Consider the following 18,247-nt stretch of genomic DNA (forward strand, 5'->3'; position numbering starts at 1 on the left):
TTATACTGATTTTCCTTAATGCTGTGGAGAAATGATATGTTTACATATTTACTTACTAGATTTCATTATTCAGGACCCCCTTTAACGTGTTTAACAAATGATTTAATCTAATTTGGATCAAACTCTCAACATCGGTCAACTAAATTCCAAATAACACATATTCTCTCAGATGAAAGTATTCTTTTGAAGCGTATTAATATCTTATATCCAATCTATGATCTTGAGTACATAAAAACCTTCTGAACTTTCTCAATCTTAGTTAAGTCGTATCTTCCTCTGAAATATGTCCCCAAATCCTTTGGTCGATGACAGTAATGTTTTCGTCCCACGTTATAATACGTCGGGTTTTGGTGGGGGGGGGGGGCAATTTTCTTCATGTAGAATTTTTAAATGATAAACACGATCACTCTGAATATCTGTATAATTCTTGATCCATAACTACCCTGTATTTCTGCATACTTTGAATAGGATAGGTAAAGGGGGTTATGCTACCGTTTGGGTTAGCCAAATTCTAGGTCGGTCTATATTTAGGTCTAATTTTACTACGATAATATAGGCCGATGTGATTATAATCATATTCGTTGAAGTAGATAAATCCAGTGTTAACATCATACTATTTCCTCATTCAGGTCACGGCGTCTTTCAATATTTAAAGAAACTTAATCTTCATGTTCTTGGTGAATTATCTCGATGAATCAATCACCGATATATCCCCTTCCATATAGCATCTTTATCTCCTAAAACAAAGCTGTTTTCATCCCACCTACCAATACTGAAAGATATACAAAGACAGCCATATCACCAGGCCTACTAGATCGCGTCAAAGACACCATAAGCCTATTCTTAACACCTGGATATGTTTTAAAGGTGTCATCGACAAATCCGCAAGAGGTCTTTCTCGCAATGGTTCTTCCCCCTCTTTCCGCATTGGGGTGTCAGGTGCAACGCCACATGGTAGGGGTTATTGCCTCAAGAAATGGGCTAATGAGGGTGAACATGGCGTACGATTAACAACCTTCCGTCGGAGGAGATTTGTTGGGGGTTGGATTACTACGTTAATCCAGAGTTTGTAATCCCACTCGTCTTGCATTACCAAACTAAGCTTCTTGACAATCATACTACCTGAAAGTGGTAATTGACTCCTCTTAACGATGCAAGGATGTTTTCTATTAAAGATTGCCCCCTAGATCATGCTGTATTGGGAGTACAATTTATTAATTTGCACTGTTTGCGTTCATTATTACCGATGGTAAAACGGTAATCGTATACCTATACATGTAGCAGTCGGTTAAAGTTAAACAATCCAACCACTATGAACACATTCTTAGTTTAATTGTGGAGAGAACATTATCAAGGCCGTTTTCCTTAAAAAATGTATCTTATTCCAATTTACCGGTACTTTTTTATCTATACACAAACATCCCATATTAATCGTGAATATTTCAATCATTTTCTTTTCTTATAACTTTTATTCATATTGACAAATTCTATTAATTTACAAATATTTATCATTTTTTCGTAAATATGCATATAAGTGTAGTCTCATTCTATATCATTTCATATTCTATCATGTTTCTGGACATCTCCAGTTGATATTGATTGTTGTTAAACAAAACGATTATACTAAATAGGCTAAAGCGATAGCTCAGTCGGTAGAGCGGGGGTTTCGGATTCCGGTGACCCGGGTTCGATTCCCAAGTGGTGCGCTAGTGCCCTTCGGGTAAGGCATTTATCCTCATTACCAGGTCCCTCGGAGAGGACCTTAATCCGTTGGTCCCCTGGTTGCTTGCTCACAGGCATTCGTGCTTTCTTAGCTGTCAGGTAAAAAAAACCTCGGTATAACAAACAAAAGCTATCAGAACCGCGTACGACATATTTTCTTTTAACAACAAGTATTGATTTTGTTGTAAGCTAAACTCTGGGTTCCGTTTCATAAACACTTGTTATAGCAACAAATGCCCAATTCCTATAACAAATATTCTACCAACCAATTAGATTGAAGGATTTCAGTTGCCTTAAACTGTTAATTCAAATTTGTTTATATGCAATGGGCAACTGGAGTGGTCAAGCCCGTAGACAGGGGGTGGGGGCGTCGGGGATAGTACCCCATACTATTTTCAAACGCAAGAAAAGTAGGGAGGAAATGAAGAAGAGGAGAGGGGGGAACAGAAGGGATCAAATACCAAATGGAAAACCCTGGCTATGAGGCTGGGTGGTGGACATTTGGTGACTGCTCCCTTTCCCTTTCATTTCAGTCTTCATTGTGACGTCACAAGATGTTATCAGTCGGGGCATGAGTGATAATGAGACCGAGCAGGATATGAATATTAGATTATGAATGAGATTTCCTGTCTGGTATTTCTCCAATGATATTCCATAATTAGAACAACAAAACTGTGATCTGTCAGTATCTGTCAGTGGCATGGTCCGATGTGACATTTCAACAGAAATTCTGATGAAATGTATTCAATTCAAATTCAAATAAACATTTATTTTCTTCCATTTTCACAAGATATCAATTTACAATATAATCCATACAAAAACATTTATCATAAAAGACTATGAAAATTTTAAAAGATTTATTAAAGATTTATTTATTATTGATAAAATATTATTCTGGATGTGATTGTGTTCAGGTAAAATGATGATGCTGATCTACTAATTAATACAAAATTATCAATTAAAAGGCGTTTTACAAACAGTTTATTTGCAAGGATTTGTACATTCATGATTATTTTAGCCCCCTTTGCCCTCTATCTCGATTCCCCCCTTCTTTTACCACCACCACCACCACTACTGCTGCTACTACTGCTACTACTACTACTACTACTACTACTACTACTACTACTACTACTAATAATAATAATAATAATAATTATTATTATTATCATAATGATAATAATAGTAATTATAATAATGATTATAATGATAACAATAATAATGATAATAATAATAATAATAATATTTATCATGATATCAATACTACTATTAATAATGATAGCAATAATGAATATTTCTAATGCACTCTTTCCTATGTATTATCTTTTTCGATTTCTCTGTCTTCATCTTTGCACTCTTCGCCCCTTCTTTTTATATTCCCTTTTCTAATAGTCTCAGTTTTTTCTTGATGTCGAAATATTGAAAACTACTGCATCATCCTCCTATCAACATTTTGCTTCGTGGAGCCTCCCACCGCCCACTCCCCTCGATGATTAGACAGGTTAAAATAGGTAACAAAATAAGTTATCCCTTATCCAAAGGCGTATTTAGTATGCCACAGATGAGGTGGGGGAGGGGTGTCAAAGACCGAGGAAGGGATTTAGTGAGGGAGAAATTGGAAGGATATGATGATTTGGTGATTATCTTTTGTGTGTTTCTGTGTCCCTGAAACTCTAGAAATTGATCGTTTTTTCAGACTTACCCCATGCCCCCACCCCACCTCTCCTGCATCCGTGGGTGCCCCCAGCCGAACCAAGGGACCCCTTCTCATGTTACTCATGTGTATGTCACATGCCAAACATTTAGAACATGACGAAAGTTCATGGCCCAAAACTAGATCCTTATCCGTTTCTAGCAGACGATGGTTCTTTTAAAGGAACGATATTATCGATATCAACATATTGACACGAGACTGGAGGCCACAGAATATCAATATTTATTGCCAATATTCAGGAGAGGTCTGGTGACATGCTTGTCAATTTGGCAAGTTTGAAGTCGCCTAAATATAACGTTATTTTGTCTGAACTAGCTACATACTTTACTTGGACGCAGTTGAATTTTTATAAATATTAAAGTGAACTAACCTAAAAGACGAAGAGAAATGTGTATAAGAAATAAAGGATACCAGGTATCAATGGTATCAACAAAAATTTAGCCCAAACAAAAATAATTGAGTTATGCAAGAGTTTGGACGAAAACTAATATGAATTGCTAAAAAGGAAAAAAGCAAATTTCAATATAATACCAAACTACATAGAAATAATTTCAGTGTGATTGTGTCCTTTCCAAACCCCCATTCATTTTGTCCGCAGGGTTTTCCTCGCTAAGGAACACGTAATTTCTCTCACACTTTCTTGCAATTCAAGTTTGTAAATTGTTATATGTAAAGTTCAGCCCAAGGTTAGTTTCTAACACTTTGATAAGAAAACGATATAATATTAGAGGAAACGAGTGCTGAAAATTACCACTGGGAGTTGAAACAGACATAGTTTTGAGCTAAACTTGGCTCTTTTAGCATCATTTATTCATTATTTAAGTCTGATGTGATTTGCTGCCATCCTTTATTTTTAAACGATGTCAACGGGATGAGTAATCGAAACCATTATCCCAAGGGAGTGAGTGGGGAACGAAATGAAATCATATTCTCGTTATATCAATGTTCATGCAGACTTTGTTTGTTGCTATTGCTAGATTAATTTTGTTTCTTATGATACTTAAAATAAAGCCGAAATACCAAGCGATGCTCTGTCCTTTTTAAATATCTTGGGAAAGTTAGTTCGACGATGATAAGAATATTCAAGAGGGGTGTCTTTCACTCCATCTCATCCCTCTTCAAATCCCCTCTCTATTTCCCGATCATCTCTCCAATGGCCGTGCACAGCTTGGGAAAAGGCAGGGGTGACCAGTTGCCTTATTCATAAACCTACATTTCATTGAGAAAAAAAATCAAAAGAATTCCCCAAAATGGTGATCCTGGTTCGATCCTGTTATCATCTTGGTTGCTTTGCTCTATAGCGCATTATTTCTTTGGAAATCCCCCCTTTTGGAAAATAAAATGCGTATGGTATTTTCTTCTTCTCTCCACCATGTACACTTTTTAGATTATTTTTCTTTCTTTCTCTTTCTGTCTGTTTATTTATTTATCCTAAACTATTCACATTACATGAAAGCGATATACAATTCTTTAATTTCACTCCACTTATAGTAAACGTATAACTTCAAAACATTTGTCATGTTTATGAGCATGGCGAGGGATACTGGACGTGCCCCTCAAACTAGACATGCTAGGTGTTCGATTCTCATACTCAACATGCTCAATACAATACCTGAGAAAGGAAATCACACATGAATACTACTTCCTCTCCCATTGATGCGCTTACAATAAGGGGTAGGGGCGACCGATCCCAGGGTATCCCAATAGCTTTAAATTGATTCAAAAATTACTCATACATCCCATATAGATCTCGGTGATATGGTGGGTAGAATGGCTTCAAGTACAAACATGGAACGAATATAAATGGAATGGAATCAAAATTGGTTATCCTTAAAACCTTTCTCTAAAAAGTGCTAAATTAGTGAAAATTGATGAAGCAGGGTCATTGCAGCGTCTTGTATACAATGTGCACTTAATTGATTATAAATTCTGCTAGCCATGTTTTCCGTTTGCTAAGTATTGACTTATAATATGTTAAGTAAATATCTAGGTAGATTTTGACTCGATACACTATTCCATGATCAGAGTATACTAAAAACCAAGATAATTGGATCGCGCGGATGCTTAATTGACGATTGTTCAGTGATAATGACTGGAAGTTCTAGAAAAAAAAATAGAGCAACATTATTTTACTCCAATTTAACAAATTTCAGAGTAATTAACAGAATTCATGGGGGATCTAATGTAATACAATTTTCCTCTACATATACCGTCTTTTGCAAAGAAAGCTAATTTTTCTATAACCTCTAACTACAGAATTTGCTTAACTTAATCGAAGCTCAACTTTTATTTCAGTCATCAGGAGCGCGTTTCGTGATGTCTAATTATGTAATTAGCTTAATGTCGCTAATAATGAATGTATGTATTCATGTGGTTGGCAGATTTTACGGTGAGGTCTCAAGGTTAGCCTTTGTCATTTAGACCAGATACCTTCCTTCTCTCTTCATGCTCTTCATTCCCCATTCCTCAAGCACATCACCAGTCCTCACCCATTGTTTCCCTATAATCCCACATATTGTGTGATTCACGATCGAGGAAAGAGATTAATAAATGAGATTAGCTTTTAAAATACGCCATGTTAAGAAAAGATTTGGTGCATCATTCCCTATTCTTGAATTCAAAATATGAATATAAATAATGTGAGTCAAACTATGACAAGCCAAGTAGGGATGCAACCTGCACGCAGGGTTGACATTGATAGATGTAATTATGACAGGCCCTGTGTCACGCTTGTGCTAAATTACAAGGTGAAGAGATAATGCTTGACATGATATTGTTTCGAAATGTTTTGATTAGATGAAAAATGCTTACTCTAAAGGTTGACAAAATAACGATGCACAAGGGGAAATAGAAAATTGAGCAGTTATCCCCAGAATTTGCCTGAATAGAATTAACAATTTCCAGGAGCATTTTGAGGTTCCTAAATAGTTTCAGTAAGTCATTTTTTAGGTTTTGTCTGATCTCAATCCGTTCTTTCAGTATACACACCTCGGCTGAGTTTAGTATTATTATCATTTTCATATCAATTCGTGAAAAATATCGCAAAACAGAGCCGAATCGGTGAAACGATGATTTGTACCTCAATGGTACGCAATCGTACTCGGAGACCGCATTTGTGACGAAAAATCGCCCAAGTGGTCAGGGTAGTTCCAGAAAGTCGTCACCACCTTCTAAACGGTTGATAAGTATATTTCCTCCACGAATGATAAACGGATATTCCATCTTCAACTGTCACTTCAATCTCTTTCACAATCTCGACAGCAAAATGACGTCATAAGCTTGCTCTCAAGTCATTAAGGTAACTTTCTTGACCAGATCCTGTACTGTATACACTTACTTTCGAGGGGTTTCCGCAGGCTAAAGGGCAATATTTCATATCCATATTGAAAAAGATAAATAGTTGAGACTAGCTGATAAGTAACTTCCTTCACTTAATCGTGTACTTCATATCTCTAAGATTTATGTTCCCATCGAAAATTCAGGGGAGTAGGTGTGTATCAAATATTTTTGATTAGCTATAATCATCATGATCACATAATCATGAAAATCATATTGGAAGAGCTGATAAGACTTTATGCAAGTGCCAGTGATTAAACTGAGTTGACCATTTATCCGATCCTTATCTAAGACTGGAATTATGAAATATACAGTAGCAAACTATCAGGAATACCGGTAAAGTCTATGTGACCTCTCTCTAAAAATATAATAATAATGATAATAAGTGAAGGTCTATAGGCAGCTGACTGCTTTAACTGGCTAATTTTAGGGATATAAAATTGTATAAAAGCTACATGAATTGATAAGTGGAAGTGAGTGATTAGAAAAAGCAATGGATACGCAAATAAATCAATAAACATTTGATGAATCAGTTGGCTACTTGGTTATTAAGCAATAAATATTAACAACAATATACATGTAGAGATTAATACAGCAGGGAAGTTGGAAATAAATACCTGAACAAAATGAATTTATTATCAGCTATCAGGTTATTCATGTAAAATTCATAAATTTTACATGTTTAATCTCATAGATGTAAATGTGAATAACGAATAAATTTACAAATAAAGGAATAACTTTGACAAAATTAATCCCCCAAATCAACAAAATATGGACGTTTTTATCAAGACAATAACATAAGCATTATCAAGTGAACTTTCCTATTCTCTTACCCGATAAATGCTGCGAGTTCCCAACATTCCATAAAACAATGATGTGGACGATGATAAGCCTCCATAGCGATTTCGTCATTGTCACCCACCGATTGGAAGTCGTCTTACACCTCGCCATGATGACATTAGTGCTTCATCCCTTCAAAATACGTTCGAAAATAGTCAAGTCTGGGTGTAACAAAATTCGATTCTAAGTCTCCTTCATCAATATAGAGATCGGCGTTAACCCTGTAGGAATGGAGTAACCGTTAAGGAACGATTGACACACCAGATTGGAATAGATGACTGACGACGTTGGTGGGAACGTCTCTTTGACCTTCTTCATCAGATGAGGTAAATTCAGTAAGTGAAAACAGTGTGACCCTTGAATGGGTATGAGAGATGTGAACAGCTCAAAGTCAATCAGATGTCTGGTGATTTTGGCGTAATTGTTTCTGCAACTCCAATGAAAACCGTTAAGACGAGCGAAGGCTTTGGTCCAAAATCCTCTGTCACTCCTTTCTCAGACAATTTTAGATGATAGAAAACTCACTGATAATAAGTGTAATCATCTTTTCAATAGTAGTGAGGATAGTCCACATGCTTATAGATGATTGAAGGCTTCGGTCTTAATGTATAGGTCACTTTTCTATCAGCAGAAGAAATTTCATCTTGAGATAGCAGTTTACAATATCGATGATGTGAACAGCTAAAATCCGTTCAAATGACTGAATGCTGGTCTGAAAGCTTTTGCAACTGTTTTATCTGATGATCCAATTGCGGCCTGTGAAAACAGTATGGACCGGCGAACGGTTCTCATTGGTACGACCAACTCGAATGCGTATAGATGACAGAGTTCTTTGATGTGAACTGTGAAGGCATTGGCAACTCCTTTATCAGATCGAGCAAATGCAACCTGTATAAACAGTGTGACCAACGAGCGATATTGTAGGTGTAACCGAGTCGAGTGCATCATAATGACTGAAGACCGCTCAGTCTTAAAAGCTCAGTCAAGTTCGGGTATGACGGGGAAACTTGTCACACCCTGGATGAACTTTGGACGAATGAGAGCTATTGAATCGGACGTAGCTTGTGACAAGCGTTGGTGTGTGTGCGTTACATCCTAGTGAGACATGGGAATGGTTCAAGTATTGGCTACAAGGGGGTAAGAGCGTGGGGTGGTTGGTTGGGAGGGGGTGGGGACAACCGATAGCATGGACTAATGTGTGTAATTATTTTCAACCCATCGTTTGTTTGTACATGTTTTTATAGGCGTTTTGAGGCTGTTTGTTTGGGTGTGTGCGCGCGAGGGTGCGTGTTTTGGTGAGGGATGGGACTGGTAACTTCAGGTGAAATCAATGCTTAGATGACAGTATGTTAATGCTAATGGCTGGTGGGGAGTTGCAGGGGCCGCGGAACGATTTTCAAAGTGGGGGGCTGACCATGCAACAAAATCACAAACATATGGTAATTTTTACGTTTTTGTACACGGTTTTGGAAAAAAGTGGGGAAGCGGGGGGGGGGGGGGGCTGAAGCCCCCCGCTTCCGCGGCCCATGAGTTGGTTTAAAGTTTACCATACAGATTCAGATGTCTCGGTTATCATTCAAATTCAAACCAAAATTAAAATTCATCTAAAATAAATATATATAACTATGTATATAGAATACATATCCATTACATGTTATTACACTCGGTATTACAACTGAGTATTAACATTATAAAGAAAGTATTACAACATAGAAACAGACATAATATGTGAATAACAGTAAACATGGTTTTATGTGGAAACACCGCACGAATAAAACCAAAAAGCCCGGTTTGCATCATAGATCTTTAGGAAAGCTTTAAACTAGTGTTTTGAAAGCTTTCTATTTCAATCTGTGTTTGCCCCCCCCCCCCCCTCTCTCTCTCTCTCTCTCCGTCTTCCTCTATATCTCCTGACGGATTTGAATGTGCTTTCGTTAAATGAATAGCACGTGTGCCTAATAGCAGGATGCTAGGAATTTTCTAAAATTGAGTTTGGAAGATTTTCTGGCGCAAAAATACCAACGTTGAACTTCCCGGGCTTGCATGATTCAGTAGTTTTTCTTAACACCGAGGGGTGGTGACCTTATTATCCTTCATTCATTTTAGCCCTTATGGCCCAAGTAATCTAATCATAACATTTTAATTCTAACATGATGCCTACTGAATGCTGTGATTGCCGTAGAATTCGTATAGAGATCACCAGGTTCCAGTGGACAATGGGCCAACATTTATCCCATCAGTTTGATTCATACATATATCGAAGATAATGTATAAAGAGTATGGTGATATAACCATGATAATGGGTTCGATCCTTGGCAATGAGAGACCGATGGGTCATATTGAAGGTTCCGAATACTTAAGGGCAATTGCAACCAAACATTCCTTAATATAATGACAGTAAGCATGGTAAGAAACCATTCACTTTAAATCTCTCTTTCCTCCTTGAGATCTGTTAAAGTACATAAAGTGTTCGTTGTCGCTTCAGATAATAGCGAGTTTTCATTTTTAAGAACAACGACTGACTCACGAACATAGAAAAAGTGTTGTCAAAATTTTCATCAAACTGAACAACCAAGAAGTCTGGGTCGAAAAATGGTCAATCAAAAAAAAAAACAGTTTCGTCCTGCATTCTGAACAAACGACAAATTTGCAATTTTTCGTCAGCTCCGAACCTTAGGACGAAACTGCTGTCCCGGTTGACCTATTTTGGACAAAGACCTCCTAGCTGTTCTTTGTCATTTGACAAATATTTCCAATACATATCCTGTCTTATTGATTCAGGAGGCGCGAAAATTCCTTTACCTCTTTTAGAAAACACTGTCTATTTCTTCATGTTTTTCTTTGCATATAGGCCTCTAATTCAAGATTCGTTTAATACAACATCAACCATGTCAACATGATCAACGTCTTAGCATTTCAACTAATTTTGTGAAAGAAAATTTGCTTCTTTGTCTCATGATATGAATCGGCTAAAATGGATGATTTTTCTCTCTTGCGTTTATTTTTTCTTTCTTAATACTCATAAGTAGAGTCATCATGCATTTAGCAACCCAGGAGGGTTGGCAAATAATCGTTCAATTTAAAATATTTGTATTATTGAAACCCTATTTTGTTTATGTATAACAGATATGAAGTATAATTAATAGCACGAAATACCCCCAATACTTGCTCGCTTGCTTTGCTTGAACGTTCAGAGGTTTTTGTCAAATCACAATTAATCGAACATAATTCAATTCACTTCAAAGCTTTTGTAGCATCTTCTTTGCCGGAAAGTTTTAAAAGTGCAACTTGAAAAATTGCACTTCGCATATATTGATGTGTGTAAATGTTGGCATAAACCAGACCCAAGCTCGGCATTCTTAAAGGACAAGTCCACCCAAACACAATGTTGATTCGAATAAAAAGAGAATAAATCCAACAATCATAACACTAAAAATTTCATCAAAATCGGATGTAAAATAAGAAAGTTATGACATTTTAAGGTTTTGCTTAATATCACGAAACAGTTATATTCACATCCTTGTCGGTATGCAAATGAGGAGACTAATGACATCACTCACTCACTATTTCTTTTGTATTTTATTATGTGAAATATGAATTTCTCCCTGTTGTCGTGTGAAATTAGCATTGTTTTATACTATATGGTTCAATCAAGTTGGTCCTTATTGTCAAATCTATAAAAAATGAAATATTGCATAATTCAAACAATAAAAAACAAAAGAAATAGTGAGTGAGGGACATCATCGACTGTCTCATTTGCATGTCACTGAGTTGTGCATGTCACTGAGTTGTGCATATTACTGTTTTGTGAAAAATAAGCGAAACTTTAAAATGTCATAACTTTCATATTTTACATCCGATTTTAATGAAATTTTCAGCGTAATGCTTGTTTGATTTTTCTCTATTTATTCAAATCAACGTTTTTCTGGGGTGGACTTGACCTTTAATGAATTGTCAACTAATTTGAAGATTGTCATTGGTTGCTTCCTTCTTGGTGGGTATTATGATAGAAGAGGGATTGCAAGGGGGAGGAGAAACGGAAAAGGGATAGGAATGGGGAAGAGAGGAGTTCCTATTTGAATCTCTGTTAGATCGTTTTGTCGACATGGGTCTAGATCCCAGTTCCTGTGGACCGTTTCCTTTCAGAAGAGCTTTCAGTTATTTGCGATGAAAACTGTTTTAATCCATACACAATTATATATGGTTGGCCAAGGACGGATTTATCAGTGATTGTAACTATACAAATTTTTGTCCAACGCTTCATCGATTTCTTACAGGAGTTGCACGATGCCGTTTGATGCATTTGCAACTAGTGCCAAACTACGATTATTATTTTTTTTTGTCTGTATTGTAAAACAAAACCTGCAATTTTGCCAAATTGTATCCTTTTTCCGTTTGGCGGTTTTAATAGATCTCTTGACATTCTTAATAGAATGTCGACTTTGAGGTTTTGTTCTTGTTTTAATATCAACCAAATACTGGCTCTCTCTTCTTTCTGATATGTGCTTAATAAAATTACAATTTTTCTTTATGAAATAGCTTTATTAGGGTGGTTGGGGAAAGTGCTAGTTTCAGTTCGAACATGGTTAGGGCAGTAAAACACAGTGTAGACTCTGGACACTTTATGCAACAGGTGTACTTCATGTCGAACTTTATTTTCTCTCAATTGGTATATTTGATTAAAGTACACTGCAAAAACTCCGGTGTTGATTTAACACCAGCCTGGAATCTATATATGTCCTCACCAGAGAAGTGTTAAACAACACCAGTTTCGTTTTGGTCTTACACCAGATAGGTGTTTATACAACACCAATTAGTATTAAAACAGCATCGGTTTGATTCCAAACTGGTGTTGTTTCAACACTTCTCTGGTGTGGACATTCCGGACTGGTGTTAAATCAACACCGGAGTTTTTGCAGTGTAACACCGATCCCGCTTTTTCCATGGAAGATAATGAATACGTACAGACCTATGCATGCATTTCAGCGTTTAGGACTTTTGAATCGTTGCTGATTGCGTTATTCATTAAAAAAAAAATTTCTCTGCCTTTTCGTGTTTTCCGCCTAATCTTGGAATCAGTGGTGCAACTTGGGCAATCAGACGTCTGGCAACCGTAAAAAATACGTCCTTTCAACATCTTTCCCAGGGCCCAAGCCCTTAAATCGTGTCTCTTTTAATTCAACTCTTTTATTTTCCATTCTCCTTCATTTTACTCTCTTTCCCCACGAAAGTGGCTCCTCATGCACGAACCGTCCCCTCTCTGTTACACTACTGCACCTACCTCAATGACATATCAGGGTGAAATTCCTCTTTAATTGACTCAGAATCAGTTAATAAGTATCATCACAATACCCCTTCTTCCGCATCCTTCTACCCGCCCCGGACCCCCTTCCTATTCCTTTCAGTTTTTTTATAGGTCATATGGACGACATTCTCTTGAGATAATATCAGCCACCTATTCGTGTTAGCACAAACATCCGAGTCCATTCAGATTTCACCCAAGAGAGGATGTTAATAACTTGTCCTAAAAAGCCGAAAATATTCATTTGCAAATTTTAGAAACCTTTTGAGAGCCTGCTTGGGGTAATATGCTACCTGTATTTTCAGTGCACTGGGTTGTAAGAACGAAAAGTTGATCAAAATTTTATTTAAGAGTTTAGGAGTTTAAGAATTTCCCCCCAACTTGCCCAAATTATTATTTTTTTGAATTGATAACCGTTTTCCAAAGTGTTACATAGATGGGTCAAATCAATGAGACATTAACTAGTTGTGGTTCCTTTACCATTCCATGAAATTATACATCAATTTAGTTGTTAAGGGCCCATGTTCCCATCATTTACTGGTGTACTGTTGTAAATACAAATTGCACAAACATGTAAATAAAAACAATTAAAATTAACATAGACAATTTGGAAACAAATGAGAAGAGAACAGTAGAAAGGGCCAGCTCCTTGATTGAGGCTTGATTGAACATCATTATAATTGGATGTTTCATATATATCAGTTGAGTTTTATTTCGAAAATGTCTCGATAGTTAAAAACGAGCGAAGCGTGCAAGCAAGAAAATTACCTCTTCGATACGAAATCTATTTTTTGACATATTTTAATAATATTATAATCTCCAGAAAATTTATTCATAGTTTATCATTTCATCATTTATTTCCTTTCTTTATTATTTTCCCTCCTTTATTTAAAGAGAGGGCAACAGCCCCAAGCCTTTTTCAAATTATGTGTGTTAGGGTGTGCGTGAGAGGGTGTGCGTGTGTGCGTTTACCTCTCACTGCATTTTATCCACTTAAATTTAGGGACACGCGCTGCATCGAAAGGCTAAGCATAACTATCTCATAGAACGTTTTGTTTTCATAGGACACTCATTTGACTGATACAGCAGCAATATCTCCTCTCATCTCTGGCTGACAGATCGGGGAAGTCCGTGTTTGTTCCCGGGCCAGAGGGACGGGAAACAATGGACCAGCAAGATATCAGATTTTCACACACAGTTTTGGATCCTTATAAAGATAACTAGAATGGACAAGACTTAAAGGTATAACGAGGAGAGGTGAAAGTAGAGATGTGGAAATGGTTGAGGGGTGTAGGGGTTGTGAGAGGGGTAAAATGAGATTTAGAAGGGAGGAGGTGTGAGACGGGGATTAAGAGGGGGAAGGAAGAAGTGGAAGTGGAACAGAAAGATGGGGACACGACAGACTATAAAATTAATCCAAGCTTCTTCTACTAAATGCACCTCAGAAAACATTTCTTTATTGATTCAAATCAGCATAGAAAAATCAAACCAACGTAACAATGAAAATTTCATCAAAATCGGATGACTGTAAAACAAAAAAAAGTTATGGCATTTTAGATTTTCTCTTTTAACACAAAATAGTTATGCAAAGCTGAGTGACATGCAAATGAGAGATTCGATGATGTCCCTCACTATTTATTTAGTTTTTTATTGTTTGAATTGTACAATAATACAAAATTTCAATTTTTACAGATTTGACAACAAGGACCAACTTGACTGAACTATAAAATGATTTGAAAAAAATGGTAATACACAATATCTTCAGGGATGAATAAAGCTTTGTCTCACAAGGCAATGAGGAAAAGCCGGAATATGGCATATTTGATATGATAAAATACAAAAGGAATAGCGAGTGGGTGACGTTACAATCCATCCATTTGTTTACCGACCAGCATTTGTATATAACTGTTTTGTGAAATGAAGAGAACTTTTTAAATGTCATAATCTTGTCATTTTACACCCGAATTTGATGATTTTTTCAATGTTTGTTGGATTTTTTTCTTTTCGTTTAAATCAACTTTTGTTGGGATGGACTCGTCTTTTAATATTTTTTTTAAATAATCAGTTACCCTCTTTTAAGAGTTAAAGCTTTTAACTGTTATTATATCTTGCACCTTTTTCTCTTGGTACTGTCCTCTTCATGTCTAAACTCTACTTTCTACATGTTCTAAAACCCAATCATATCGCATCTACGGTGATCAAATGAGTTGCATCAAACATGTCAAATGAATAAAGCGACCACGTACGGTTTGCAATGATATACCATTTATCATGTTCATCAATCTATATTTGTTATTAAGCTACCATAAGACACCGATTAAACAGCACCGTTCTTCTGAGACGCACTGTAAAATGATGAAGACAACAATCATCATTGTATTCGAATAAGCGAATAAATAATCTATGTTTATTTCTCCTATCATTTTGGGGTCCACGCAAATCTTGGTATTCTTAAAAGCACTTTTAAAACAAAAATAAATCGATTTCGTTGTGGTGAAATACACAAGATATTAATTTTTTATGCTGTACATGTTGAATTGTTACCTTGTTAATGAGGCTGTGGTTCAAATTAAGATCTAGATCTTTTATACTTTATTTAACTTTATTTTCTATTTTCATCGTTATCATTGATACACATCTGATTTCAAACCGTACGGTTAATTTGATACGAGATGAATATTCCATGCATCGATCTGAGATGGTGAATATGACTGCCTGTAACCGTGCGTTCACTCGTATGGGTTTACTAATTACATGGCTAATAAACGTTGATTCCTCAGTAAATCATTGGTTTCCGTACCCAGTGAATTCTAAATTCTTGTCTCTATTTTCGCCTCTCCCTACGCTAGCAACCTACTCACCATGCTAAATTATCCTTCTCTGTAAGGCGCTGCCACATCGGGGGCAAGTTTCATAAAACTTGTAACAGTAACAAATTTGCAATGACAGTTATAAGCTACCGAAATCATTTGATTTGATTGGCTGATAGTGAATAGAAATTGTGTATTTGTTATTATAACACGTCTTCATGAAACGGAACCCAGGACGTTTAGCCAGTCTTCCGACATATACGCATCGCAAGCCGTTATACCATTCTCAATATCAAGAACGTTATATACCATTCTCGATATCAAGAACATCATTTTATTAACATGATTTCATTATATCAATAATACGCTTTGATGATATCAATAACTTGATTTCTTGATAAAATTAGTCATGATTGAATACATGGTATCAAGAAATATGATTAAATGATAAACGCCTTTCCATAAGCATGTATCGATAAACCTTTCTTATGACTCACACGCTATTTCTCTCTCCCTCTTTATTCTACAAGCGCCGCTTTTTAGCAGCCTCCTCCATTCCAAACATCTTTATATGATTATCTTGAAATGAAATGAAAAGATCCTCCTGAAATGTTTTTGTTCCTGTTCCAGAATTAAAAAAAAAGGAAATGAGAGGAGAAATGGTATCATTTAAAAAAAATAATTAAAAGAGTTTAAAAAAAGATCGCTTTGCTCATTTGCGGCTATTTAGAAAACCCCTATTCCTCAAATCATTGTGACTTCTTACGCCACCGCAACCAGTGCAAACGATCTAGATTCTTTTCATTATTCCATTTTCTCAAAAGACATTCATCAGGTTCGTATTTGCGTGATGATACAGTAGACATTACACAGTAAAGGGATGGTCCGGGCTGAAAGTATTTATAGCTTAATAAATAGAGTAGAATTCACTGAGCAAGATGCCGAAAATTTCATCAAAATCGGATAACAAATAACAAAGTTATTGAATTTTAAAGTTAGCAATATTTTGTGAAAACAGTCGTCATGAATATTCATTAGGTGGGCTGATGATGTCACATCTCCACTTGTTCTTTTGTATTTTATTATATGAAATTAGGTTTATTCAATTTTTTTCCTCCAAGAACTAGAAAAAATGGATTGTCAACTGATATAGTGCATTAGATATTTATTGCTGCTACTTATTTCATTAAGGGAGACATATTATTCACACAAGTATGAAATAATGAAAAAATATGATTTTATGTAATAACATAAGAAAACGGAAAGTGGAGATGTGACATCATCAGCCCTCCTAATGAATATTCAAGACGTCGACTGTTTTCACAAAACATTGCTAAACTTTAAACTTCAATAACTTTATTATGTGTTATCCGATTTTGATGAAATCTTCGGCATTTTTCTCAGTGAATTCTACTCTATGTATTAAGGTATAAATATTTTCAGCCCGGACCATTCCTTTAAGGAAAAGTTGATACTCTATTAATGATCACAAGTGTTAATTGGATATAATTAATACCGGTGGTCTCTTAATCACATTAATCGAGGACTGTCAATGTTTGTCTGCGGTTGAACTCGCCAGTCATATCACTTCTATTTTTATCTTTTACTGCAATTAAGGTATCAATTATCGTTGACTACATAAAATATGCTTTTTACATGTTTCAGGTGCTGCCAATAAACCTATGTTGAGATTATCATTCAAATATCATATTTGAAGACTAAATGTCTTTGATATAATGTTGCGAAACAGACTTTGAAGGTTATATATTTAATTGAGAGGATTAACTCAATGACTCCACCCTGCCTCCCACCAATACAACCCTCCCCCAATGGTACCAGACGCACCAAGTACCCCCCCCCCCTGGTCCTCCTCCCATATTGTATTTCTCTCTTTTTTGTTCAGTGATGAATAGAGTTGATTGAATGTTAAATGAGAAGTGTACATTCAAAGAGATCCTTCGTTCCGGTTTCCTTTCTTTTAGCTTCAATAGATGGCTTTCCCAACGACATTATCAGTAATTCCTATAAAATCAATGAACATTTTGTGAATTTCATTAAAGCTACATGCATGACACTGTGTGTCATAATGCATACATGTATTTGCAGTTAAAAAGGAAAGTGCATTACTTGAGAATTTGAAAATGAATTTACACTTCAAGAAATGTGCAATTTTTTTCATTTATCATATATCTTCAGATTTTTTCTCCTAAATCCTTTTATTTGAATATCAATAAAGTCCACTCTAAAACAATTGGTAATTGCCATGGGTAAGAAATTTGAAGTAATAAACTGTGTGGATAAATCTTCTCAGATTCCTTTCAGGATCAAGTTGAGAGTAACTTTGTAAGTATTTTTCTCATCACTTTTCTTCAGAGAATATTGCCCGAAAAATGATAATAAAAATTCATATTTCATGGATTACATCTTTGAATACATTCGATTATACGATGTGTTAAAGGGATGGTCCGGGCTGAAAGTATTTATATTATAATACATAGAGTAGAATTCACTGAGCAAGATGCCGAA

The sequence above is a fragment of the Lytechinus pictus genome, chromosome 17, assembly GCF_037042905.1.
Source record: "Lytechinus pictus isolate F3 Inbred chromosome 17, Lp3.0, whole genome shotgun sequence".
Lineage (NCBI taxonomy): Eukaryota > Metazoa > Echinodermata > Echinoidea > Temnopleuroida > Toxopneustidae > Lytechinus > Lytechinus pictus.